Below are 27,962 nucleotides of genomic sequence, written 5' to 3'. Positions count from 1 at the left end.
ATATAACCATGATTAGTAAGTCGATCCTTCACAGGTTGTTCGTAACTAGAGCTGGGTCAATTTACCGTTTTACCCCTGAAGTTACTTCTTGTTCCTTATGTCTCACTGATCCTCTAATGAACAATTGGTTTGTGGTCCAACCAGTAAACCGAATCCCTCTCAGGCCAATGAGAGGGTGGGGCCCCTTGTTCAAGACCTGGAGTCAGTGCTTAAGGGAACTACCTCTCTTCTATCCCTAAAAGTGGGTAGGAGTGAATTCCATCTTGCACCTCACGTCCCCAGCCATTTATCCAGTATTGCCCCTGAAATGGGAGGCCTATTGAGTCGGCGAACTTGAGTCACTCTCACCCATGCAAATCTAAGGATAATTCTGAATAAACAGAAGTTCATGGTTAGCTCAGGATTAAAACCGAGTTACCTAGGTTATCGAATGAAAAGAAAATCAGTCTCAACAGTAAACGACATTGTAAAGTGAGAGTGATTTTCTTCATGGTCCGATTTTATGCAATACTCATTGCATAGGACGCCCCCACTCACATGTCTCCACATGTACAATTTTAGTGATCACATTGTTTATATCATATACAAAAGTCGGTCGCATCCATAGTGTCCCCAGAATAAGGTACTCAGCCTTATCCTTATACTATAGATCATTTTGACTATATATTTGAACTTGATCAACTCTTATGTCTCAACATATTGTTCAAGTAATCATATTATAGCCAGAGTGTTCTTAGTTTATTGGATTTAGATTAATGATTGTAAAGTTCACTTTATTCAATAACAATCTTTACTAAATAAACAACCATAATAACTTTATTGAAAATAGAATATATTTTTGTTTACAAACTATGAGTTTTAGGACATAAAACCTAACAAATTCCCACTTGGACTAAAACTCTAGTGGGGTTTATAACGTTGAGTAGAGAGAAAGACATAAATACAATAAACTAGGGCATCACATACTCATGTCTTTTCTCCCACTTGCCCTAGATTACATAACTCGTAGTCCTAGACTCACTAGGTGCCCTTCAAACACTTTAGCCGTGAGGGGCTTTGTAAATGGATCAGCAATGTTGTGTTCTGAAGCTATCTGTGTGACGATCACATCTCCTCGTTGCACAATCTCCCTTATGAGATGATATTTGCGCTCAATATGTTTTCCTCGCTTATGGCTTCTTGGTTCTTTTGAATTTGCAACTGCTCCACTGTTATCACAATAAAGAGTGACGGGAAGATGCATATTTGGAACGACTTCCAAATCAGTTAAGAACTTCCTAAGCCATACAGATTCTTTCGCTGCTTCACAAGCAGCAACATACTCAGCCTCCATGGTGGAATCAGCAATGCAACCTTGCTTTATGCTTCTCCATATTATTGCTCCTCCGTTCAGAGTGAAGACAGATCCTGATGTCGATTTCCTTGTATCTACATCGGTCTGAAAATCTGAGTCAGTGTACCCTGTAAGGATCAGATCCTTAGCACCGTACATTAGCATATAGTCCCTCGTTCTCCTAAGATACTTGAGGATATTCTTAACGGCAGTCCAATGAGCACGTCCTGGATTGGACTGATATCTACTGACAATTCCTACAACATAGCATATGTCGGGTCGGGTACATAGCATGGCATATATCAGACTACCGACCGTTGATGCATAGGGAATGTGTCTCATATCCTCAACTTCTTGAGGTGTCTTAGGACTTTGTTCTTTCGACAAATGAACTCTATGCCTGAAAGGTAATAATCTTTTCTTGGAGTTCTGCATCATATATCGAATCAACATTTTGTCGATGTACGATGCCTGAGACAATGCTAGTGTTTTGTTCTTGCGATTCCGAACAATTTGGATTCCAAGAACAAACTGAGCCTCTCCCAAATCTTTCATTTGGAATTGTGTCGCTAGCCAATGCTTAATGTTAGTCAGAAATCTCACATCATTTCCAATGAGTAAGATATCGTCAACGTACAACACCAGGAAAGCTATTGTAGAGTTGACTATCCTTTTATAAACACAAGGTTCGTCAACATTCTGTTTAAAACCATAAGATTTGATCGTAGTATCAAACTTTATTTGATCGCAACGTACAACACCACGAATAGTCGTTAAACTATTTGTACATGAGCTCTATCATCCATACAAATCCATATTTCACCTACGAATATATATATATATATATATATATATATATATATATATATATTTTACAAATAGTTTAACGACTATTGAGTCATTGAGATTATGATATTTACAAAGGTGGTTGAAAATCCAAAAATGGATCATTGAGATCATAAATGTGTCTTCATCTTCTTCTTCTACAACAGAAGGAGAAGACGTCGAACCGACTGATGCGGCCTCTTGAAGAAGCTTTTAAAAATTAGCTTTCGAAGTTGTCTGGGCTAATGTAGCGAGTAGCTTCGACTTTGAATTAAGGAATTCGGAGGTCCTCTTCTTGGATAAATCCTGAAGGTGACCATTCTCAGTTAGCCAGACCTTTACTGCTTTGATGTCTACGTGGGTATAAGTATATTTATCCCACCATTTGATTTTGATAGTTTTGAAGACCTGTTTTATTTGGTCTTCGGTTTCTTTAATTTGAAAATTCCAAGTTAAAATCCAAGGAATTTGAAAGTATACGCAAAAGCGCATGGTTAATGGAAATGGGGTTTTGAATATATTTTGAATAAAGTAGTGGAAGGATTCGTGTATTGGAACGAGGAATATATCTTTGGCTGATCCAAAGATTTTTCACCATTTGATGAACCAAAATGGATGATGAATTTTATGAGCATTCTGGCAAAATTGAATAAACCACGAGTGCTCATAATTTTGATACCAAATGACATTAAACCATGCCATCTGATAGTTCCTGTATGAAAAAGAGTGAGGAACAAATGGCTTTGAAAAAGTCTTTTCCGTGTACGGATCTTGATTCCAGTACGTCGGATTCATGACTTTGAATATTTTTAACTTTGAGTACGCGACTTTTGAAGGATCATTGCGACTCGGAATATGAATAATTTCAACGGATTTTGTGTCGACTAAAATAAATTCATAAAACCGTCTGGTCTTATGAAGATCTTCTGGGATATAAAAGAATTCCGATGGATAAGCTTTCTTGACAACCTCGCTGATTTTCGAGTCGTCGTATTCTGGTTCTACCAGAGCTTCTAGTATAGACACAGATTTTTGAAAATAGGTCATGATCTCAGGAATTGGAGAAAATCGAACGAGAACAATCGCGTCCGAGTAGGTTGAGAGGACAGAAGGTCCCTTTGAAGTGGAAGAGATAGTAGGTCTCGATGGAGTAACGGCAGATGGCCGTGTTGAAGAGGCGGAAGGCCTCGTCGGAGTGATAACCTCCGCTTGTTTTTTAGAAAGCTTTGCTTTAGACCTGGTCACCAAGGTGAAACCAGCATCCATTGCATAGCTATCAGACGTCATTGGAGTAGGTGTGCTTGAAGAAGCATTGAGCTTCTTCCCTTTTTCGATCACTTTCTTTCCAGTCATTACTGGAAGAAGGAGATTGGTTAATGAGAATTTTTCTTTGAGAGTAAGAACTCTCTTGAGAGGTAATCTGCCCAGGGGTTTTCGACCCATTTATAGGCAAAATTTGGAAGTCGAAGCAAGATAAAATGGCTTGCCATCTAGCAAAAATTTGTTTTGATACAAGATTCTTGACATCATTTTCTAAAACAAATTTAGATGCCCTTGAATCTGTTTTGATAACAAAGCTTTTGTTAATTAAATGACATTGAAATTTTCACAAAGTACTATCGAAAGTATTTCTTTCTTTACTGTTGAGTAATTTTTTTGAGTAGAATTCCATATTCCCGAATGGAAACGGATAATGGATTCTTTCTTGTCAAGGGACTATTTCAGGATTCCTCCATATCCAATCTTGGATGCGTCGGTCTCCACTATTAAACTAACCCTTTGGTTTATCAGCGACAAACACGGAATTGACTTGACAAGGGATTTGATTTTTTGGACTGTTTTGGTGTGTTCTTCCGTCCCGGACTTTGGATTCTTTTTAGCCTTTCAAAAAGTGGCTTGCAAATGGGTTTGATATTTTGAAGGAAATCAGACACATAATTGAGACATCCCAAAAATCGTTGTAGTTGGGTTTTATGTGTAATTTGGTTCGGAAAGTTTGAGGCAAACTCAATGGACCTTTGAATGAGTTTAATTAGACCCAAATGAATTTCAAATCCAAGAAAACTTATTTTTGTTTGAAAAAGTTTAATTTTTGGTTTAGACACAACTAAACCGTTTCTTTTGACTGTCGTCAAAAATGTTTGAAGATGCTTAAAGTGTTGATCGATGTTTTGAGAAAAAATCAGAACATCGTCAATATAAACAATTGAAAAGTCTTGAAAAGGATTGAAAATATCATTCATAATCTTTTGAAATTCGGATGGAGCGTTTTTTTAGCCCAAATGACATAACGTTCCATTCGTATTGTCCGAAAGAGACATTGAAAGTCGTTTTGTACTTGTCGTTTTCTAAAATCTGGATTTGCCAAAATCCTGATTTCATATCAAATTTTGAAAATACTTTTGCATTTGAAATTCTTTGCATTAAATTCCCATTTATTTGGAATTGGATATCTAATCCATTTCAAAACCTTATTTAAGGGTTTGTAGTTTATTACCAGTCGCGGGACTCCACGTTCCTTCTCTCCCTGGTTGTTGACGTAAAAAGCCGCACATGACCAGGGGCTCTTTGANTTAATAAGACCCTTCTGCAAAAGATCATTGATTTCTGCTTTACAGAATGTTAGTAATTCTCTATTCATTTGAATAGGTCGGGCTTTCGTAGGAATACTTTTCTCCTCGAAGTTTTTGACATAAGGAAGATCAACTATGTGTTGCTTCCTATTCCAAAAGGCATTAGGGATAGTTGAACATATCTCCCTCTCTATTTGAGTTTGTAAAGTTTTGATTTTAGACTGGATAGTCTGATTTCGAATTTGTTCTTCTATTCTTTTGAATGAAATTTCTTCCTTTAAAAAGAAATTTGTTTTTCCTTATAATTTAATACATTTATTGATTGAATAATTGTAGTCTTTTTAAGGTTATTTATTTCACTAATCTCGGTGGGGAAGGGAAATTAAATTTTATGTTCTTTCATAAGGCCTTTGACTCTAATCCTTTTTAGTTATTTTAAAAGATATAATTGAGTAATGAAAGGAGTACCTAGGATTAACTCTTGTCCTAAGTTCTTTACTAAAATGAAGGAATTTACGAAGCAAATTCCATTGCAAACATGAACTTTTGATAGTTTGTAATTAATTTTGAGTTTGCTTTTGTTTGCACCTCTAAGACCTCAGTAGTTTTTTCAAAATTGTAGGTACTAAGCTTTCTTGAATGCAATTTTGATCGGGCTCCAGTATCTATGAGAGCCTTTAGTGTGATTTTGAAATCATAAATTTAGCTCTGTGATCCTAGCTTAATTAATTAATATGTTTTTATTAATCGTTTTTACATATATTTACATTTACATATATTTACATTCATTCCTACGTTCATCAATTTTTCATCAATTTCTCAATGAAATGATGAAATAGGAAAAAGTACATCAATAATAAGAAAAACCAAAATAGTAATATACCAAAAGAAGGAAAGTTGAATGGAATATGTAAGGGAACATATTGCATTCACGGATTTGAATTTTTTATTTTTTATTTTTTTATTTTATTACAATTAGTTTAACGACTATTCAGTCATTGAGATGATGATATCTACAAAGGTGGTTGTGAATCCAAAAATGGATCATTGAGATCATAAATTGTGTCTTCATCCTCTTCTTCTACAATAGAAAGAGAAGACGTCGAACCGACTGATGCGGCCTCTTGAAGAAGCTTTTGAAAATTAGCTTCTGAAGTTGTCTGGGCTAATGCAGTGAGTAGCTTCGACTTTGAATTAAGAAATTCGGAGGTCTTCTTCTTGGATATATCCTGAAGGTGGTCATTCTCAAATAGCCTGACCTTTACCGCTTTGATGTTTGCGTGGGTATAAGTATATTTATCCCACCATTTGATCTTTATAGTTTTGAAGACCTGTTTTATTTGGTCTTCGTTTTCTTTAATTTGAAAATTCCAAGTTAAAATCCAAAGAATTTGAAAGTATATGCAAAAGTGCATGGTTAATGGAAATGAGATTTTGAATATATTTTGAACGAAATAGTGGAACGATTCCTGTGTTGGAACTGAAAATATATCTTTGGCTGATCCAAAGATTTTCCACCATTTGATGAACCAAAATGGGTAATGAATTTTGTGAGCATTCTGACAGAATTGAATAAACTATGAGTGCTCGTAATTTTGATACCAAATGACATTTAACCATGCCATCTGATAGTCTCTGTATGAGTAAGAATGAGGAACAAAAGGTTTTGAAAAAGTCTTCTCCGTGTATGGATCTGGGTTCCAATACGTCAGGTTCATAACTTTGAAAATTTTTAATTTTGAATACGCGATTTTCGAAGGATCATCGCGACTCGGAATATGAGTAATCTCAACGGACTTTGTGTCGACTAGAATAAATTCATAAAACCTTCTAGTTTTATGAAGATCTTCTGGGATATAAAAGAATCCCGATGGATAGGCTTTTTTAACGACTTCGCCGATTTTTGGGTCGTCGTATTCTGGTTCTACCAGAGCTTCTGGTATAGACACAGATTTTTGAAAATAGGTCTTGATTTCAGGAACTGGAGAAAATCGAACGGGAACAACCGCGTCCGAGTAGGTTGAGGGGACGTAAGGTCCCTTTGAAGTGGAAGAGACAGTAGGTCTCGATGGAGTAACGACATATGACCGTGTTGAAGAGGCAGAAGGCCTCGCCGGAGTGATAGCCTCCGCTTGTTTTTTAGAATGCTTTGCTTTAGATCTAGTCACCAATGTGAAACCAGCATCCATCGCATAGTTGTCGGATGTCATTGGAGTGGGTGTGCTTGAAGAAGCATTGGGCTTCTTCCCTTTTTCTGTTACTTTCTTACCGGTCATTGCCACGAGAAGGAGATTGGTTAGAGAGAATTTGTATTTGAGAGTAAGAACTCTCTTGAGAGGTAATCTGGCAAGAGGTTTTCGACCACTTTTATAGGCAAAATTTGGAAGTCGAAGCACGATAAAATGACTTGCCATCTAGCAAAAATTTGTTTTGACACAAGATTCTTGACATCCTTTTCTAAAACAAATTTAGATGCCCTTGAATCTAGTTTGATAACAAAACTTGTGTTAATTAAATCACTTTAAATTTTTGTACACAAAGTACTATTGAAATTTTTGTACACAATAAGGAAGATCAACTTATGTCAAAACTTTCGAAGAAAGAAATACTTTCCATAGTACTTTGTGTACAAAAATTTCAAAGTGATTTAATTAACAAAAGTTTTGTTATCAAAACAGATTCAAGGCCATCTAAATTTGTTTTAGAAAAGGATGTCAAGAATCTTGTGTCAAAACAAATTTTTGCTAGATGGCTCATTTTATCTTGCTTCTACTTCCAAATTTTGCCTATAAAAGGGGTCGAAAACCCCTTGTCAGATTACCTCTCGAGAGAGTTCTTACTCTCAAATACAAATTCTCCCTAACCAATCTCCTTCTCATGGCAATGACCGGTATGAAAGTAACAGAAAAAGGGAAGAAGCTCAATGATTCTTCAAGCACACCCACTCCAATGACATCCGACAGCTATGCGATGGATGCTGGTTTCACATTGGTGACCAGATCTAAAGCAAAGCATTCTAAAAAACAAGCGGAGGCTATCACTCTGGCGAGGCCTTCTGCCTCTTCAACACGACCATCTGCCGTTACTCCATCGAGACCTACTGTCTCTTCCACTTCAAAGGGACCTTACGTCCCCTCAACCTACTTGGACGCGGTTGTTCCCGTTCGATTTTCTCCAGTTCCTGAAATCAAGACCTATTTTAAAAAATCTGTGTCTATACCAGAAGCTCTGGTAGAACCAGAATACGACGACCCGAAAATCGGCGAAGTCGTTAAAAAAACCTATCCATCGGGATTCTTTTATATCCCAGAAGATCTTCATAAAACTAGAAGGTTTTATGAATTCATTCTAGTCGACACAAAGTCCGTTGAGATTACTCATATTCCGAGTCGCGATGATCCTTCGAAAATCGCGTATTCAAAATTTTCAAAGTTATGAACCCGACGTATTGGAACCAAGATCCATACACGGAGAAGACTTTTTCAAAACCTTTTGTTCCTCATTCTTACTCATACAGAGACTATCAGAGATGACATGGTTCAATGTCATTTGGTATCAAAATTACGACCACTCATGGTTTATTCAATTCTGCCAGAATGCTCACAAAATTCATTACCCATTTTGGTTCATCAAATGGTGGAAAATCTTTGGATCAGCCAAAGATATATTTTCAGTTCCAATACAGGAATCGTTCCACTATTTCGTTCAAAATATATTCAAAATCCCATTTCCATTAACCATGCGCTTTTGCGTATACTTTCAAATTCTTTGGATTTTAACTTGGAATTTTCAAATTAAAGAAAACGAAGACCAAATAAAACAGGTCTTCAAAACTATAAAGATCAAATGGTGCGATAAATATACTTATACCCACGCAGACATCAAAGCAGTAAAGGTCTGACTATCTGAGAATGACCACCTTCAGGATTTATCCAAGAAAAAGACCTCTGAATTCCTTAATTCAAAGTCAAAGCTACTCGCTGCATTAGCCCAGACAACTTCAGAAGCTGATTTTCAAAAGCTTCTTCAAGAGGCCGCATCAGTCGGTTCGACGTCTTCTCCTTCTATTGTAGAAGAAGAGGATGAAGACACAATTTATGATCTCAATGATCCATTTTTGGATTCACAACCACCTTTGTAGATATCATCATCTCAATGACTGANGTGAATGGAATATGTTCCGTGACATATTCCATTCAACTTTCCTTCTTTTCGTGTATTACTATTTTGGTTTTTCTTATTATTGATGTACTTTTCCTATTTCATCATTTCATTGAGAAATTGATGAACGTAGGAATGAATGTAAATATATATAAATATAAATATATGTAAAAGCGATTAATAAAAACATATTAATTAATTAAGCTAGGATGACAGAGCTCACGTAAATTGTAAGGGCTTAAGTCATTAAGGGTAGGAATGGTATCAGAGCCTCTCAATTTTCGTGAGGGAAGAGGAGTTACTCGATCTTTAAGAGCGATGTTGTAGAAACCAGAAGGAAGATATGAAAATTCAGAAGAAGTGGTGATGGCTCCAACGAAAGAACTTTGAAAATCTTCTTCGTCCAAGTTCGGTTGCGCCGTTTCCCTTTGTTCGGGCAGCCTTTCCTGAAGATTGAGAATTTCCTTATGAAGCATATAAGATTCTGACCTAGTTTCAGATCTTAACGCCTGTACTTCTTGTTTGAGATTATTAATCTCTCTTTGTAGATCTTGTGTAGTGAGTTCCCTCGATTTTTCAAATCTTTGGAGAACTGATTGGAGTCTGTAGGGATTTCTTTCTTCCCTTTCAGGTGACTTAGAGATTGTCATGGCATCTCTAAGTCGTTGAGCAATTTTCTGTTGAATTTCTGGATCTTGAACTTTTTCTACTACTTCGAGTAGAATTTCTTGATCCTTTGTAAGGACATTTATGCATCCTTCGCACGTCCTTTTTCCTTCTTGTTCTGATGCGTATTCTGTGCTAGAATATGAATCAGATTCTTCTTGGAGTTCGAGGATTTCTCTCGCTGGATTGTTCTGAGTCGGTTAGAGCTAGTCGTAGTAGCTGATTTTTCAGCTCTTGATCTATCTCCAACTCATTGATCTTTCCTCTGATCAGACACTTATTAGCATTATGTTCTTCTTCTTGACATTTGAAGCAAGTTTGCCTTTTCTTTCCTTTATGGGGTATNTGTAGTGAGTTCCCTCGATTTTTCAAATCTTTGGAGAACTGATTGGAGTCTGTAGGGATTTCTTTCTTCCCTTTCAGGTGACTTAGAGATTGTCATGGCATCTCTAAGTCGTTGAGCAATTTTCTGTTGAATTTCTGGATCTTGAACTTTTTCTACTACTTCGAGTAGAATTTCTTGATCCTTTGTAAGGACATTTATGCATCCTTCGCACGTCCTTTTTCCTTCTTGTTCTGATGCGTATTCTGTGCTAGAATATGAATCAGATTCTTCTTGGAGTTCGAGGATTTCTCTCGCTGGATTGTTCTGAGTCGGTTAGAGCTAGTCGTAGTAGCTGATTTTTCAGCTCTTGATCTATCTCCAACTCATTGATCTTTCCTCTGATCAGACACTTATTAGCATTATGTTCTTCTTCTTGACATTTGAAGCAAGTTTGCCTTTTCTTTCCTTTATGGGGTATTGTAGAAGTATACTTCCTTCTTGAATACGTTGGCTTTTGAGATTGCACGGGTTTATTCCGATACTTTTCTCTAGGCCTGTATGAATGATAAGGTTTTGGATGCGTCTTAACCTTCTTTCTTCTAGAGGTTGAGGGAGCTTCTATCCCCTTGCATCCATATTGATCATAAAATCTTCCAAGCTCTTTTCTGTTTGATATCGAAGTATTGAGCTTGTTTTGAATCTTTGACTCATTACAAAGTCTGAGTCATTCTTCTATGATGAAGGATGCTATGGATCCGTATGACAAAGTTTGCCATGGAATTGTTCCATTATACTTTGTCTTAAGACCGTCTTTGATCCTCCTTGAGAAGTGTTTTGGTAGTCCATTGACAAAATTCTCTTTCCAGAATTCCAACGAACTATCTGTTCTAATGAGAACTTTGCTGAAATACATGTCTTTGTACCACCTGAAGTCTTCTAAGGTAGGGCATTTCAGATTCATGAGTATCTCGGCGGATCTCTCTTGATATTTCAGAGGGTCGCCAACGAAGAATTCTATGAGGGTATAAATTGTTAGACACACTCATACAAGGAAGAGACAACACACAGAGACAACAAGCAAAAACCAACTTCAGTTTTTCCTTCTTCAACTTGATGTACACCTATATAGACAACAGTAAAAAAAAAAAAAACTAAACACAGGAGAAAAATAACTACTGATAACCTACACAACAACCGATAATAACCTACACTAACTACCCTTGCTATTTATCCACAAATACTAAAACTGTAATACAAGATTAAATAAACTAACATAAATGAGGGTGTTGACAGCATCCTCTACCCTTTCATGTTGTACTTCGGTCCTAGTTGATGGACCTTCTTCTTTGATGATTTGAGTAGTTGGCCTAACGACATAGTGGTTTAATATCTGTTGGCGAGTTGCTTCGTCAAGATATTTGTCCCACCAGTCTTTGAGTTGCCCGGTAAATCCGGTTACTAAAACTTGAGCTATCTGATGGTCAGATTTATGGCCCTGTAATTTATACGCGCCTGCGGCCATCATCATTTCATTGACAACATTCATTATCAGATAGTCGGACAATCCATCGATATTCCATTAATAGATTGCTAGACCATCGTAATGAGCTTGAGTTTGTAGTGTCTTTTCTTCGAATTCGATATCCGAAAAAGATGGTTGAGGATACCAGTTTGTCTGATTACTGGTATTATTTTGACTCCTAGAGATTCTTTCAATTCGATTGTAGAAAGGTTCTTCTACCTCATTTGCAATCTCGTCTTCGGATTCTTGGTTCTCGCCGTCATTGTTAACGACATTGACAGATGAATCTTGAGGCGTTATGGCGGGATTTAGTATCCTGTCCAATTTTTCCTCTATCTTGGCCATTGCAGCCTCTTCTTTTGAAATTATTCTTGTAAATATTTCGAGATTTGTCGGTCTGAGTATTGGTATTGACTCATCAACCTTTGGTACAGAGATGCTTGCGTGTTCCTGCTGAGTACCTGATTTCTTTGAGATTTTCCCTCGATACTCTCACGTTGAGTAGCGATCGTGGATAAAATCTTATTTGAGTAATTGTTTTGATGCTGGATATTTTTGATATTTTTTAGGGTCGGATTACCCTTCTCTAGTCCTTCTGGAATATTTTTGAAAGGACTAGCTTTGACTTTTTCTCCATAGTAGTTGTCAAATTCAACTTCTTCCAACGGAGGATGTTTCGAATATACATCGCCTCTTTTGGTAGTCTTCCAACTCCTCTAGTCAAGGTGCATACCTGCAAAATATTCTATTCAAACCATTCGAAGAATGGTATATTTTCTTCGATGGCTTCCATATGAGAATACCACTGAGCTCTTAATTCATTTCGCTCAGCTTCTTTGTAGGTTTGGAAGAAGGCATTTCTTTTTGAAGAGTTGGTGGTTGACATAAAATCTACTTTCAAAAATTCTTTGTCCATCTGAAAATCAGCTGTAATGACATTTAGCTGACTTTCGTAGACGGATTGAGTATCCATATCCGTATGGGTTGGAGACCTTGAGCCATCCTCATAGTGGATTAATGCTCTTTTTTTATCATAACTGACCTCTTTCACCTTTAAGGGGTCATACATTGATCTTGATACTCCTGAAGTACTTGGTCTAGAACTAAGGAATTCTTTTACTTTCGACTCTGACGAAGGTTCTTAACTGAATTTTATTTCAACGCTTCCGTCATCATGTTCGATGATTTGGACTGGGTTTTGAGATTCTTTTTTTTTTTTTTTGGAAGGTTTGCATCTTCTATTTTCCAGAGAGTATTTCTGGTTATTTGATCCCAAGAGAGTGTTTTTGGGACAGTCACCGAAGACTTTCCAATATTCGCTTCTATGAGCATGGTCAATCCCTTTGGTGAGGATCTTAATGCTCTTAGAGAAATATTTGTATTCATGAGCTTATAATAAACCCTGAATATGACGACTGAAGAATGAGTTTCAGCCTTGATGTTCAAATTTTTTTATTGTAAGTCCAGCATGAGAGCTGATAATATGTGCGGATCGTGGAGCGACAAAGTGAAATTTGGATAACAATTGAAATAGACTGGTCCATTCTCTAGATTGGATTGAACCATTCCCAACAAAGAATTTGAGAAATCTTCATGTCTCTTGTCTCGTAAGGAGATAAGGACTGGAATATCTTATCCAAGTCTGAACAATGGTTTTACAGCGACTTGGACAAGACCGACATGGAGATAGTTAAACTCTTCACGATGTTGGAGTATAAGAGATCTTGAAAAAAGATTCAGAGATTCCCTATTGCTATGAATTTGGATGTTTTTCTCTGAGAATTTGATGCATGATCTTTGAGTAAAAGTGAAGGTTGAAATTTGGTAGATAATTTTAGGATCTACCTTTGGAATAGTCCAATTTTGTAGTTGATCTTGGATCTGGCAATCTGATATTCTTGATTGACAGTATTTAAGATGGTGAGATTTTCTCCCCTTCTATGCTCATTTGAACTTTCTCCTTCTTCGGTAGAACATTTGAAATGATTTGATTTTCTGAGTTTTCTCAAAAATTCGTTCATAAGATGAAGATAAGTAAGACAAGAGATAGAATAGAACAATTTTTTCTCTGAATTTTTTCAATTGATATTCAAGAGAGAGCTATCGGCCGATCGATGCTCTCATTACATTGATGAAGTCCTTTTATAGACTTTGAATTTGAACGTAAATTTGAAAAACGCCAACTAAGAGATAAGATCGAATCTAGCCGGACAGGACCTTTGCAAGATCTATTTTCATATAAGTAAGAAAAGACATAAAGTAAACTAATAATTTAAAGGACTAATAATTTACCAACACTAATAATTCACATGTGAGCCTTCACTGTGTGGCTGACAAGTTTTCTTCGATGGCTTCCGTATGAGAATACCACTAAGCTCTGTTGAGTAATTTTTTTTAGTAGAATTCCATATTCCCGAATGGAACCGGACAATAGATTCTTTCTTATCAAGGGACTGTTTCAGGATTCCTCCATATCCGATATCGGATGCGTCGGTCTCCACTATTAAACCAACCCTTTGGTTTATCAGGGATAAACACGGAATTGATTTGACAAGGGCTTTGATTTTTTGGACTATTTTGGTGTGTTCTTTAGTCTAGGGCTTCGGATTCTTTTTCAGCCTTTCAAAGAGTGGTTTGCAAATGGGTCTGATATTTTGGAGGAAATCAGACACAGTTGAGACATCCCAAAAATCTTTGTAGTTGGGTTTTATCCGTGATTTGGTTCGGAAAATTTGAGGCAAACTCGATGGACCTTTGGATGGGTTTAATTAAGCCCAAATGAATTTCAAATCCAAGAAAGCGGACTTTTGTCTGAAAAAGATTTATTTTCGGTTTAGATACAACTAAACCGTTTCTTTTGACTACGGCCAAAAATGTTTGAAGATGTTTAAAATGTTGATCGATGCTTTGAGAGAAAATCAGAACATCGTCAATATAGACAATTGAAAAATCTTGAAAAGGTTTGAAGATATCATTCATAATTTTTTGAAATTCGGATGGAGTGTTTTTTAGCCCAAATGGCATAACATTCCACTCGTATTGTTCGAAAGGGACGTTGAAGGCCGTTTTATACTTGTCTTTTTCTGAAATCTGGATTTGCCAAAATCCCGATTTCATATCAAATTTTGAAAATACTTTCGCATTTGAAATTCTTTGCATTAAAGCTGATTTATTTGGAATTGGATATCTAATCCATTCCAGAACCTTATTTAAGGGTTTGTAGTTTATTACCAATCGTGGAACTCCACGCTCTTTCTCTGCCTGGTTGTTGACGTAAAAAGCTACACATGACCGGGGGTTCTTTGATGGCCTAATAAGGCCTTTCTACAGAAGATCATTAATTTCTGCTTTGCAGAATGTTAGTAATTCTTTATTCATTTGAATAGGTCGGGCCTTCGTAAGAATATTTTTCTCCTCGAAAGTTTTGACATAAGGAAGATTAACTATGTGATGCTTCTTATTCCAAAAGACATTAGGGACAGTTGAATAAATTTCCCTTTCTATTTGAGCTTGTAATGTTTTTATTTTAGACTGGACAGTCTTGCTTTGAAGCTGTTCTTCTATTCTCTTAAATGAAATTTCTTCCGTCAGAACAGAAATTTGTTTTTCTTTATAATTTAATATATTTATTGATTGAATAATTGTATTCTTTTGAAGGTTATTTATTTCATTAATCCTAAGAAAATTAAATTTTATTTCTTTCCTAAGGCTTTCGACTCTAACCCCTTTTCAGTTATTTTAAAATGGTATAATTGAGTAATGAAAGGAGTACCTAGGATTAATTCCTGTCCTAAGTCCTTTACTAAGAGGAAGGAATTTACGAAGCATATTCCGTCATTACAAACATGGACTTTGGATAGTTTGTAATTGATTTTGAGTTTGTTGTTGTTTGCACCTCTAAGGCCTTCGGTAGTTTATTCAAAACACTTAGTAGGTATTAGGCCTTCTTGAATGCAATTTTGATCGACTCCAGTATCTATGAGAGCCTTTAGTGTGATTTTGAAATCATAAATTTTTAAGGTAACTAGAGCATACCATTTTTTATATTGAGAAGTGGTGATGGCTCCAACGAAGGAACTTTAAAAATCATCTTCGTCCAGGTTTGGTTGCATCGTTTCCTTTTGTTCGAGCAACCTTTCCCGAAGGTTGAGAATTTCTTGGCGAAGCATATAGGATTCTAACCTGGTTTCAGATCTTAATACCTGTACTTCTTGTTTGAGATTATTAATCTCTCTTTGTAGGTCTTGAGTAGTGAGTTCTCTTGGTTTTTCAAACCTTCGAAGAACTGATTGAAGTCTGTAGGGATTTCTTTCTTCCCTTTCAGGTGGTTTAGAGATTGTCATAGCATCTTTAAGTCGTTGAGCAATTTTCTGTTGAATTTCTGGATCTTGAATTTTTTCTACCACCTCAAGTAGAATTTCTTGATCCTTTGTAAGGACGTTTATGCATCCTTCGCACATCCTTCTTCCTTCTTGTTCTGATTTGTATTCTGTGCTAGAATATGAATCCGATTCTTCTTGAAGTTTGAGGATTTCTCCCTCGCTTGATTGTTCTGAGTCGGTTAGAGCCAGTTGTAGTAGCTGATTTTTCAGCTCTTGATCTATATCCAACTCGTTGATCTTTCCTCTGATTGGACACGTGTTAGCATAGTGTCCTTCTTCTCGACATTTGCAGGAAGTTTGCTGTTTCTTTCCTTTATGAGTTTTTGTGGGAGTGTACTTTCTCTTAGAATACGTTGGCTTTTGAGGTTGTACAGGCTTATTCTGATACTTTTCTCTAGGCCTGTACGCATTATAAGGCTTTGGATGCGTCCTAACCTTCTTCCTTCTGGAGGTTGAGGGGGCCTCTATCCCCTTGCATCCATATTGATCGCAAAATCTTCCAAGCTCTTTTTTGTTTGATATCGAAGAATTGAGCTTGTTTTGGATCTTTGACTCATTACAAAGTCTGAGTCCTTCTTCTATGCTGAAGGATGCTATTGATCTGTATGACAAAGTCTGCCATGGAATTGTTCCATTATACTTTGTCTTCAAACCGTCTTTGATCCTTCTTGAGAAGTGTTTGGTAGTCCATTGACAAAATTCTCTTTCCAGAATTTCAACGAACTATCTGTTCTAATACGAACTTTGTTGAAATACATGTCTTTGTACCACCTGAAATCTCCTAAGGTAGGGCATTTCAGGTTCATGAGTATTTCGGCGGATCTCTCCTTGTATTTCAGGGGGTCACCAACGAAGAATTCTATGAGGGTATAGATTAGAGTATTGACAGCATCTTCTATCTTTTCATGTTGTACTTCGGTCCTAGTTGATGGACCTTCTTCTTTGATGATTTGAGTTGTTGGCCTGATGACATAGTGGTTTAATATCTGTTGACGGGTTGATTCGTCAAGATATTTGTCCCACCAGTCTTTGAGTTGCCCGGTAAATCCGGTCACTAAGACTTGAGCTATTTGATGGTCGGATTTATGGCCCTGTAATTTATACGCGCCTGCGGCCATCATCATTTCATTGACAACGTTCATCACAAGATAGTCAGACAATCCATCGATGTTCCATTCATAGATTGTCAGGCCATCGTAGTGGGCTTGAGTTTGTAGCGTCTTTTCTTCGAATTGAATATCCAGAAAAGATGGTTGAGGATACCGATTTTTCTAATTGCTGGTATTATTTTGACTTCTTCTTGAGATCCTTTCGATCCGATTGTAGAGAGGTTCTTCTGCCTCATTTACGATCTCATCTTCGAAGTCCTGGATCTCGTCGTCATTATTAACGACATTGACAGATGAATCCTGATGTATTATTCCAAGTTTTAGAATTCTATCCAACTTTTCTTCTATTTTGGCTATTGCAACTTCTTCTTTTGAGACCCTCTTTGTGAATACGTCGAGGTTTGCTGGTCTGAGTATTGGGATTGACTCATCGACCTTTGGTACAGAGCTGCCTGCTTGTTCTTGCAGAGTACCCAAATTCTTCGAGATTTTTCCCTCGATACTCTCAAGCTGGGTGGAGATCATGGATAAAATCTTGTTTGATTAATTATTCTGGTGCTAGATATTCTTGATATCCTTTAGGGTCGGATTACCCTTTTCTAGTCCTTCTGGGATAGTTTTGAAAGGACTAGCTTTGACTTTTTCTCCGTAGTAATTGTCAAATTCGACTTCTTCCAACGAAGGATGTTTTGAATATACCTCGCCTCTTCTGGTAGTCTTCCAGCTTCTTTGAGTCAAGGTGCATATTCATCATATTCATCAATGATCCATATTCTGAGTTCTGATACCATACTTACGCTTAATGACTTTAGCCCTTAATTTACATGAGCTCTGTCATCCTAGTTTAATTTAACAATTAATGTACAAACATATATTTACATATTCCATATTCATCAATAATTTCCTTATCCTCCTCCTGTTGTCGGCATTTTTGTAGCTTAGATTGAGTAACTCCTCTTCCCTCACGAAAATTGAGAGGCTCTGATGCCATCTTCATAGTTTTTCTAATTACTGGTATTATTTTGACTTCTTCTGGAGATTCTTTCAATTTGATTGTAGAGAAGTTCTTCTACCTCATTTACAATCTCGTCTTCGGATTCCTGGTTTTCGTCGTCATTGTTAACGACATTGACAGATGAATCTTGAGGTGTTATGCCGGGATTTAAAATCCTGTCCAATTTTTCCTCTATCTTGGCCATTGCAGCCTCTTCTTTAGAAACCCTTTTTGTAAATATGTCGAGATTTGCTTGTCTGAGTATTGGGATTGACTCATCGATCTTTGGTACAGAGCTGCTTGCTTGTTCTTGCTGAGTACCAGATTTCTTTGAGATTTTTCCCTCGATACTCTCAAGTTGAGTAGCGATCGTGGATAAAATCTTATTTGAGTAATTGTTTTGATGCTGGATATTCTTGATATCTTTTAGGGTCGGATTACCCTTACTAGTCCTTCTGGAATATTTTTGAAAGGACTAGCTTTGACTTTTTCTCCGTAGTAGTTGTCAAATTCAACTTCTTCCAACAGAGGATGTTTTGAATATACCTCGCCTCTTTTGGTAGTCTTTCAGCTCTTCTGAGTCAAGGTGCATACTTGTAAAATATTCTTTTCAAACAATTCGAAGTACGGTATATTTTCTTCGATGTCTTCCGTATGAGAATACCACTGAGCCATTAATTCATTTCGCTCAGCTTATTTGTAGGTTTGGAAGAAGGCATTTCTTTTTGAAGAGTTGGTAGTTGTTAAAGATCATGTATTTGTTTAGATTGCTGTCAGTTAGTATCTAATTAAATCTCCGTTAGGAGTTAGATTTAGTTTTTGATTTGATTTGTTTATTGGGTGTTTTCTAGGCATATATATAGAGCATTCTTGCTCTTCATAATTTAATCTTCTCATCAACTATTCAATCACTCTCTCTTTCACTAACAATTGGTATTAGAGCTATCTTCTTAAGGGATCTGTGAGATCAAAATGGAAGGAGAATCCAGTTTTTCAGCTGTTGCACCACCAGTCTTCGATAGAGACAATTATCAAATGTGGGCAGTTCGTATGGAGACTTATTTGGAGGCCTTGGATCTTTGGGAAGCAATAGAAGAGGATTACGAGGTCCCTTCGCTTCCAGCAAATCCTACTGTAGCACAAATCAAAGTACAGAAGGAAAAGAAGACAAGAAAATCAAAGGCAAAAGCTTGCCTATTTGCCGCTGTATCTCAAATGATCTTCATGCGAATAATGTCCCTCAAAACAACAAAAGAAATCTGGGATTATCTCAAGGCTGAATATGAAGGAGATGAGAGGATTTGTGGAATGAAAGTCCTGAATTTGATTAGGGATTTCGAGTTGCAGAAGATGAAGGAGTCAGAGTCGGTGAAAGAGTACTCTGACAGACTTCTCAGCATCGCCAACAAGGTGAGATTGCTTGGTTATGTATTAAATGATGCCAGGATCGTTGAAAAGCTGCTAGTCACTATTCTAGAGAAGTTTGAAGCCACCATTACTACTCTTGAGAACACCAAAGACCTGTCAAAGATTTATGTTACAGAACTCTTGAGTGCTTTAAAAGCACAAGGAGGTCTATGAGGCAAGAAGGGGTGATTGAAGGAGCCTTACTTGTTAAGCATCAAGAAAGCAGGTATAAAAACAACAGAAATTTCAAAAATCAATTATTTATCCACCTTGCCGCCATTGTGAGAAGAAAGGTCATCCATAATACAAGTGTTGGAGAAGATCTGACGCCTTCTACTCCAAATGCAATCAACTTGGACATGAAGCTGTGATCTGCAAAGCCAAAGATCAGGTGAAAGAAGCAGATGCACAGGTAGTTGATCAAGAAGAAGAAGATCAATTATTTATGGTCTTCTTCCTCAAGCAAAGAATCAAGCGACAGCTGGTTGATTGACAGTGGGTGCACAAATCACATGACATATGACGAGGAGTTTTTTGAGGAATTAAGAGACACTGAAGTCAAGAGAGTGAGGATTGGCAATGGTGAACACTTGGAAGTCAAGGGAAAAGGCACAGTAGCTATAACAAGCTATAAAGGTACAAAATGTACTCCAGATGTTTTATTTGTACCTAAAATTGATCAAAATCTGTTAAGCGTTGTCAGTTACTTGATAAAGGCTATAAAGTGTTGTTTGAGAATAAGCCGTGCTTGGTCAAAGATGCTAGTGGCAAAGACTTCAATGTCAAAATGGAAGGAAAAAGCTTTGCTCTAACTCCGACGGCCTTTATACCCAAAGTTAGTGCCACTGAGATTTGGCACAAAAGACTTAGACACTTTCATCATCGAGGTTTGCTTCAGATGCAATCAAAAAAGCTGGTAGAAGAACTCACTGACATTTATGAGGACATGCCTCCTTGCCGTACTTGTAATTTTGGGAAGTAACATAGGCAACCCTTTCCTAAACGGGCATGGAGAGGCTTGAAAAAGCTGCAACTGGTTCATACTAAGCTTTGTGGCCCTCAGCGAACACCATCATTAAATGGTAATCTTTATTACATTGCTTTTATCAATGATCTAACAAGAATGTATTGGATATTCTTCCTGAAGCAAAAGTCAGAAGTTGCGGGTGTATTTTGGAAATTCAAAGCAAAGTTGAGAATGAAGGTGCATGCTTGATTCAGACTATAAGACTAGATAATAGCAAGGAGTACACTTTAGAAACTTTTAACAGGTTTTTTGAAGAGGCTGGAATTGAACATCAATTGACAGCACCATACACTTCTCAACAGAATGACGTCAGTGAAAGGAGGAATAGATTCATAATGGAGATGACGAGATGCATGCTTCATGAGAAGGATCTTCCAAAACGTTTTTGGGGAAAAGCAGCAAACATTGTTGTGTGCTTGCAAAATCGAATTTCAACAAAAGATGTGAAAGACCTGACACCGTTTGAAGTTTGGTATGGGTACAAACCTTCTTTAAAGTTTCTTAAAGTATTTGGGTGTCTTTGTTTCACTTACATTCCACAGGTCAAGCGTGATAAGCTTGACAAAAAGGTAGAAGCTGGCATCTTTGTTGGATATAACACTATATCCAAAGCTTACAGAGTTTTTCAACCTCATACTAGTCGTGTTATTGTGAGCCGAGATGTTCATTTTGCTGAAAATAAACAATGGAATTGGGAAGAATTGACGAAGGTGAATCAGATTTCTAATGCACCAAACAATTTAACCTTTGGTAGCATGTTAGAAGAGTCTGAAGATGAACGACTAGAGAGTCTGAAGATGAACGACAAGATGCTTTGGTTGATGATGCACCTGTCAGAGGAGGAGCTTTCGGTGATCGAGAAAAACAAAATCTGGGAGTTGGTTGATCGACCCCTCAACAGAAAGATGATTGGAGCAAGATGGGTGTTCAGAAAAAAGCTTGGAGTTCACAGCATCTAAACAAGAAGGAGTGTTAAAGATCATGTATTTGTTTAGATTGTTGTCAGTTAGTATCTAATTAAATCTACGTTACGAGTTAGATTTAGTTTTTGATTTGACTTAGTTTTGATTTCATTAGATTTTGTTTTGATTTGTTTACTTGGTTGTTACCAGATTTTATGCCGATTTTTAGGTAGATTTTCTTAATATTTTTTTTTTGTATTCTAGGCATATATACCGAGCATTCTTGCTCTTCATAATTTAATCTTCTCATCAACTATTCAATCACTCCCTCTTTCACTAACAGTAGTTGACATAAAATCTGCCTTTAAAAATTATGTCTATCTGGAAATCAGCTGTAATAAATTTAGCTGACTTACGTAGACGGATTGAGTATCCATATCAGTATGGGTTGGAGATCTTGAGCCATCTTCATAATGGATTGATGCCCTTTTTTTTTATCATAATGACTTCTTTTACTTTTAAGGGGTCATACATCGATCTTGAAACTCCTGAAGTATTTGGTCTAGAACTCAGGAATTCTTTTACTTTCGATCCTGACGAAGGTTCCTCGCTGAATTTTATTTCAACTTTTTCGTCGTCATGTTCGATGATTTGAGCTGGGCTTTGAGATTCTTTTCTTTTTGGAAGATTTGCATCTTCTAATTTTTTCAGAGAGTATTTCTAGTTATTTGATCACAAGAGAGGGTTTTTGGGACAGTCACTGAAGACTTTTCAATATTTGCCTCTATGAGCATGGTTGATCCCTTGACGAGGATCTTAATGCTCTTGGAGAAATGTTCGTATTCATGAGCTTATAATAAACTCTGAATATGACGATTGAAGAATGAGTTTCAGCCTTGATGTTCAAATTTTTTACTGTAAGTCTAGCATAAGTGCTGACAATATGTGTGGGTCGTTGAGAGACAAAGTAAAATTTGGATAACAATTGAAATAGACAAATCCATTCTCTAAATTAGATTGAACCATCCCAACAAAGAATTTGAAAAGTCTTCATGTCTCTTATCTCGTAGGGAGATAAGGACTGGGATATCTAATCCACGTCTGAACAATGGTTTTACAGCGACTTGAACAAGACCGATGTGAAGATAGTTAAACTTTTCACGATGTTGGAGTATAAGAGATTTTGAAAAAAGATTCAGAAATTCCCTATTGCTATGAATTGGGATATTTTTTTATGAGAATTTGATGCATGATCAAATTGAAAGTTGAAATTTGGTAGNTTTATGAGAATTTGATGCATGATCAAATTGAAAGTTGAAATTTGGTAGATAGTTTTAGGATCTACCTTTGTAATAGTCCAATTTTGGAGTTGATCTTCGATTCTAGCAATATGATATTCTTGATTGACACTATTTGAGATAGTGAGATTTTCTCCTCTCCTACGTTCCTTTGAACTTTCTTCTTCCTCTATAGAGCATTTGAAATGATTTGATTTTCTGAGTTTTCTCATAAATTTGTTCATAAGATGAAGATATCTAAGACAAGAGATAGAGTAGAATAATTTTTCTGAATTTTTCAATTGATATTCAAGAGCAATCGATGCCCTCTTTACATTGATGAAGTCGTTTTATAGACTTCGAATTTGAACGTAGATTTGAAAAACGTAAACTAAGAGATAAGATCAAATCTAGCAGGACAGGACCCTACAAGATTTTTTTTTTTTCCTCAAAGTTAGAAAAGACCCCAAGCGAACTAATAATTTAAAAGACTAATAATTCACAAAACAAACACCGATAATTCACATGCGAGCCTTCACTGTGTGGCTGACAAGTTGTAAATCTTTGTTTTGTCTCTAATAAAGGTGTCAGGTTGTAGATAAGATTTTCTTCCGAATTTTTCATATGACTAAGCACCCAAGCTTGCCAACGAACTTACTGCGCTTCCTGCGTCTTACCACCTGAAACACAAGGGCTATTCCCTCAGCTATCACATACTCCAAATTCATCTGAATTTCTCTTATCCTCCTCCTGTTTTTCTGCACTATCATTCTTAAAGATTGACTAACTCCTCTTCCCTCACAAAAATTGAGACTCTAATACCATATCTACCCTTAATGACCTAAGCCCCTTACATCTACCTGAGCTCTATCATCCTAACTTTATTGGATAAAAAAGTTGATTTTTTTTTTTTCTTCAGTTTTTTCGGTAGTTTCATGATTTGATCTTATTAGCAATGATTTTAAGTGGTTTAAATTATGAAATAGAGAAAGAACTTTTGATGCAGGAAGTGGCTCCATGGTTGAGCGTTCCTCAGTTTGGGGCTTGGGAGCATAAGGGAGAGGTGCCTGATTATTCATTTGATTTCTCAAAGCACAAGAGGGATTTGTCAATAAATAATGGTTAAAAAACTTCTTTCGAGGAATGAGCCCGACCGAATAATAGAATCTTTTTTTTTATATATAGTTTTCTAAAAAATAATAGATAATATAATCTTAGTCATTTTTTCTTTTATTATAAAGTTATAATAAACTTTTATTTTGTTTTGCCTTTTCCGCCCACTGCCACTAAATCACCACCCTCTTTCTTTCTTTTTCTTCTCGATTCTTGAACGAGGTAAAATTTGAAGACCCCGTCAGGACCTACGGGTTAAGGGACAATCTCAGATAGTTGTTGAGAGGGTTGCCCAAAAGCAATATAGGAGACATCCTTCTCCCGAAGTTATGGCGCATGCACGACATGGTCAAATCTGATCATAGAAAAGATTCTCTTCAAGTGAACTAGCCTACCCTAAAGGTTTGGTGGTGGTTGGAATAAAGACACCTTTGACACTTTTTAGCGAAGAGGAGCTAATGGCCTCATCACCCACTCCCACCACATGACGTCTAGTTCTCATGCCGATGAATATCACCAATTCAATCACAGCAACAGCAACTCCCCAACAGTAAGATTCTCCCTCTCTCTCTCTCTCCACTTCTTTTTTTATTTCGCAGCTTTTACTTTAAGCATCTCCTTTTTCCTCGTGTGTGGGGGCATGCATGTCATAAAACTGTCCCCAACCCTCAATAATTTATTCAATATGCTACTTTGAGAAATAAAATAAAGATCAATCCCTAATGCCACTTGATCTAAAGTTGTATTCATCTTGAATTTCATTTTTTTTTTTTTTTTACTCTTACAAGATTAAACTACAAAACATACCTTTTTTCTTATTAAACATTTACATTTACAAGCTTAAACTACAAAACATACATTTTTGCTTATTAAACATTTCCCTTCTTAAACATTTACATTGTTATTATTTTTTTTTTATAAAGTAGTTTAACAACCATTCAATCTCTCGATAGGTTTTGACCTAGATAATTAGTAAAGACTGATTGTTTAATTGGACAAATTTGTGATGAAGGGATATGCTTTCAATTTACCGGATGTCGCGGCTGCTAAGTCTGGAGATTGAGAATCCAAAAATGGATCTTTGAGGCTGTATATGATGTCTTCATCTGCTTCTACGATACAAGGAGAAGATGTTGAGCCAATGGATGTGGCTTCTTGAAGAAGCTTTTGAAAATCAACTTCCCTAGATGTCTCCGCTAATAATGCAAGTAGCTTATACTTTGGATTAAGGGAGTGGTCCTCCTTTTTTATAGATTTTGAAGGTGGCCATTTTCAACTTACCAAAAGTATTCACTGCTTTGATGTGTGTGAGGTTAAAAATGTTTTTATCCCACCACTTGATTTCCAATATTTTGAAGATCTGTTTGATTGGATCTCCATTTTCTTTGGCCTCTAAATTTAGGAATTTGAAAATATACACTAAAGAGAATGGTTAATGAAAAAGGATTTTTGAAGATATTTTGAGAAAAGTAGTAAAATGACTTTGGGGCAGGGGACACGAAGAGACTCCAAAGATATTCAAGCTTTTTAGAACTAAAATGGATAATTGATGTTATAAGCATCCATTCAAAATCGAAGGAAACATGAATGCTCGTAGTTTTGATACTAAATGACATTGAACCATGTCATCTGATAATCTTTGTAGCAGAAAGATTGAGAGATAAAGGGTTTTGAGAAAGTTTTTTCCGTATATGGATCTTGATTCAATACGTATGATTCATTATTTTGAAAATTTTTAAGTTTGAATATGCGATTTTCAAATGATTCTCGCAATATGGGATATGAGTAATTTCTGCTGATTTTGTATCAACCAAAATAAATTCATAGAATCTTCTGGTCTGATGAAGATCTTTTGTGGTATAGGAGAAACTCGGTGGATATGTCTTCTTGATGATCTCAATGATTCTGGGATCATCATACTCTGGTTCCACGAGAGCTTCTGGCAAAAGATATAGATTTTTGGAAATATGTCCTAATTTCAAGTATGGGAGAAAAACGAACGAACAGGAACAACCACGTCCGAATAAGTTGATGAGGGAACAGAAGGTCCCTTAGGAGTAGAAAAGACAGTAGGTCGTAGCGGCAGATGTGTAACACCCAAAAATGAAAGGAATTAAATCCAACCCGAATAAGCTGCTCATGTAAGACCCAAATGATCAAAAGGGAGGAATTAAAGGATTAAGCAAGGATGATGATCTCAAGTAAGTCATTCTTATACCCTAACAAGTAATGTTAAGGAGTTTAAGATTATGGAAAAAGATTGGAAAGTAAAAGTAAGTGAAAAGGACAAAAAGGTCATTTTTTCCATTATTAAGGATCTTCCCAGATTTTTAGTTCCTTATCGGAAAGGAATTTCAAGATGCTGAAAAAATGACCAACATCAAATGAAGGATGTTTAGAAAAATTATGAATTTTTCAGGAAAAATAATATTAAAATATTCGAAAAGTGCCAAATGACCAAAATACCCCTAAAAGAACGAATAATTACGAAAATGCCACTCTGATCAGAATCGGAGCGTCTACAGTGGCAATCTGAGCAAAATTTCTTTAAAGTCAAATATCAGTCGTTGGATCTTCCCCAAAATTGGATATGATCTAGAAGATGGACAAATCATCACATCCAACGGCTATTATGCACAACAAAAGTCGGTGAGGCTCTGACTGGAGTAGATATTTCCGGCGGATTTGCCAGAAAATCCAACCGCCAGTTCACGACGATCTGGAGCTTTCAATGTCGGTTTAAGCTCCGCCTATAAATTCTGAAGTCGGGGCAACAATATGGAACAAGACTCGAGCAAGGTCGAGCACCCGTTCCTGAGTTATGAGCGTTTAGATTGTGGGTCTCCTACTCTCGGGTTTCTTCCAAATTTGAGAGCAATTCTCCACCATTCTTCCTCAAACTTATTCCCAAGAGATCGAAAATCCGGCGTTTCGGGTGAGTTGCATACCAAGAACGATTTCTGGAAATTAAGGATCCACACTCAAAGACGTTCCTCCAAACCAATTTCTATAGCTTGGGGTAAGGATATGAAAGAGGTTACATGAAGAAATCGGGCCTTGAAAACCCCTATAATCGGCTGCCCAACAAGAATCCTCTGTTTTAGCTCCGGCGAGAAAAATGATTTTGGACGAACTTTGGAGGCGAATATCTTAGGCTATGATCCACAAAAAGGTATGATATCAATCCCAAGCTCTTCCTTGTAATACCATCGTTAAGTTTCATGAAGAAATCGAGGGGAGAAACGAAGATATCGGGGTTGTGGAAGGCCACGTTCAGACGGCGGCACAAAGGACACGCGCGTCTTCTTCCTGTCCAGAGGAAGAAGACGATGACGTGGCCGGTTCAGTTGAACCAGCCAAGTCAGCCCAAAATCCGACCTTCCCTCTGTGTTTCTCAATTTTAACCCCCTTCCAGACCAGTTCTCATGGCAAACTTTATGGTTCCAGAAACTAAACGCAATAAGGAGTCTATGGAAGGAAATTTGAAGTAATTCGGGTACTAGAAGCTCAAGAACGGGGGTCCCGAACGTTGACGACGAGGTAAGTAGCCACCTTGGACTTTTTGTTAAGAAATACTTGTAGAAATCGTTTGGATCTTCATATGAACCCTAAACCAAGTATGACACAAGGAACGTTAAGATAACACTAAATGAGTTAAGGCCCTGATCCGAAAAAATTGCTCGGGATTTGATAATCTCCGTAGGAGAAAAAGTGAGGAACAAAAGGTTTTGAAAAAGTCTTCTCCGTGTACGGATCTCGATTCCAGTACATCGGATTCATGACTTTGAAAATTTTTAATTTTGAGTACGCGATTTTTAAAGGATCATCGCGACTCGGGATATGAGTAATTTCGACAGATTTGGTGTCGACCAAAATCAATTCATAAAACCTTCTGGTCTTATGAAGGTCTTCCGGGGTATAGAAAAATCCCAATGGATAGGCTTTTTTGACAACCTCGCTGATCATCCAATCGTCGTATTCTAGTTCTACTAGAGCTCCTGGTAGAGATACATATTTTTGAAAATAAGTTCTGATTTCAGGAACTAGGGAGAATCAAACGGGAACAACCGCGTCCGGGTAGGTTGAGGGGACAGAAGGTCTCTTGGAAGTGGAAGAGACAATAGGTCTCAATGGAGTAACGGCAGATGGTCGTGTTGAAGAGGTAGAAGGCCTCGTCGGAGTGATAACCTCCGCTTGTTTTTTAGAAAGTTTTGCTTTAGACCTGGTCACCGGTGTGAAACAACATCCATCGCATAACTGTCAGATGTCATTGGAGTAGGGGTGTTCGAAGGAGCAATAGGTTTTTTCCGCCGTCTTCTTTCCGGTCATCTCAAGGTAAGAAGAAT

The 27,962-nt window shown here is 37.0% G+C and overlaps 1 long non-coding RNA gene across 1 annotated transcript in view; it reads left to right on the top strand.

The window, feature by feature from the left end:
* LOC111776717 overlaps nt 1–25,050 on the top strand; it is a 30,539-nt gene extending 5,489 nt beyond the window's left edge. Inside the window, exons 2-3 of the long non-coding RNA XR_002812287.1 lie at nt 23,510–24,166; nt 24,629–25,050. This is a non-coding gene — a long non-coding RNA (uncharacterized LOC111776717). The remainder of the gene's footprint in view (nt 1–23,509; nt 24,167–24,628) is intronic.
* Nucleotides 25,051–27,962: the final 2,912 nt, after the last annotated feature.

The sequence above is a fragment of the Cucurbita pepo genome, chromosome LG16 (assembly GCF_002806865.2).
Source record: "Cucurbita pepo subsp. pepo cultivar mu-cu-16 chromosome LG16, ASM280686v2, whole genome shotgun sequence".
Classification (NCBI taxonomy): domain Eukaryota; kingdom Viridiplantae; phylum Streptophyta; class Magnoliopsida; order Cucurbitales; family Cucurbitaceae; genus Cucurbita; species Cucurbita pepo.
Note: the sequence above shows the minus strand (reverse complement) of the source record. Positions and strands in the feature narration are given on the sequence as shown.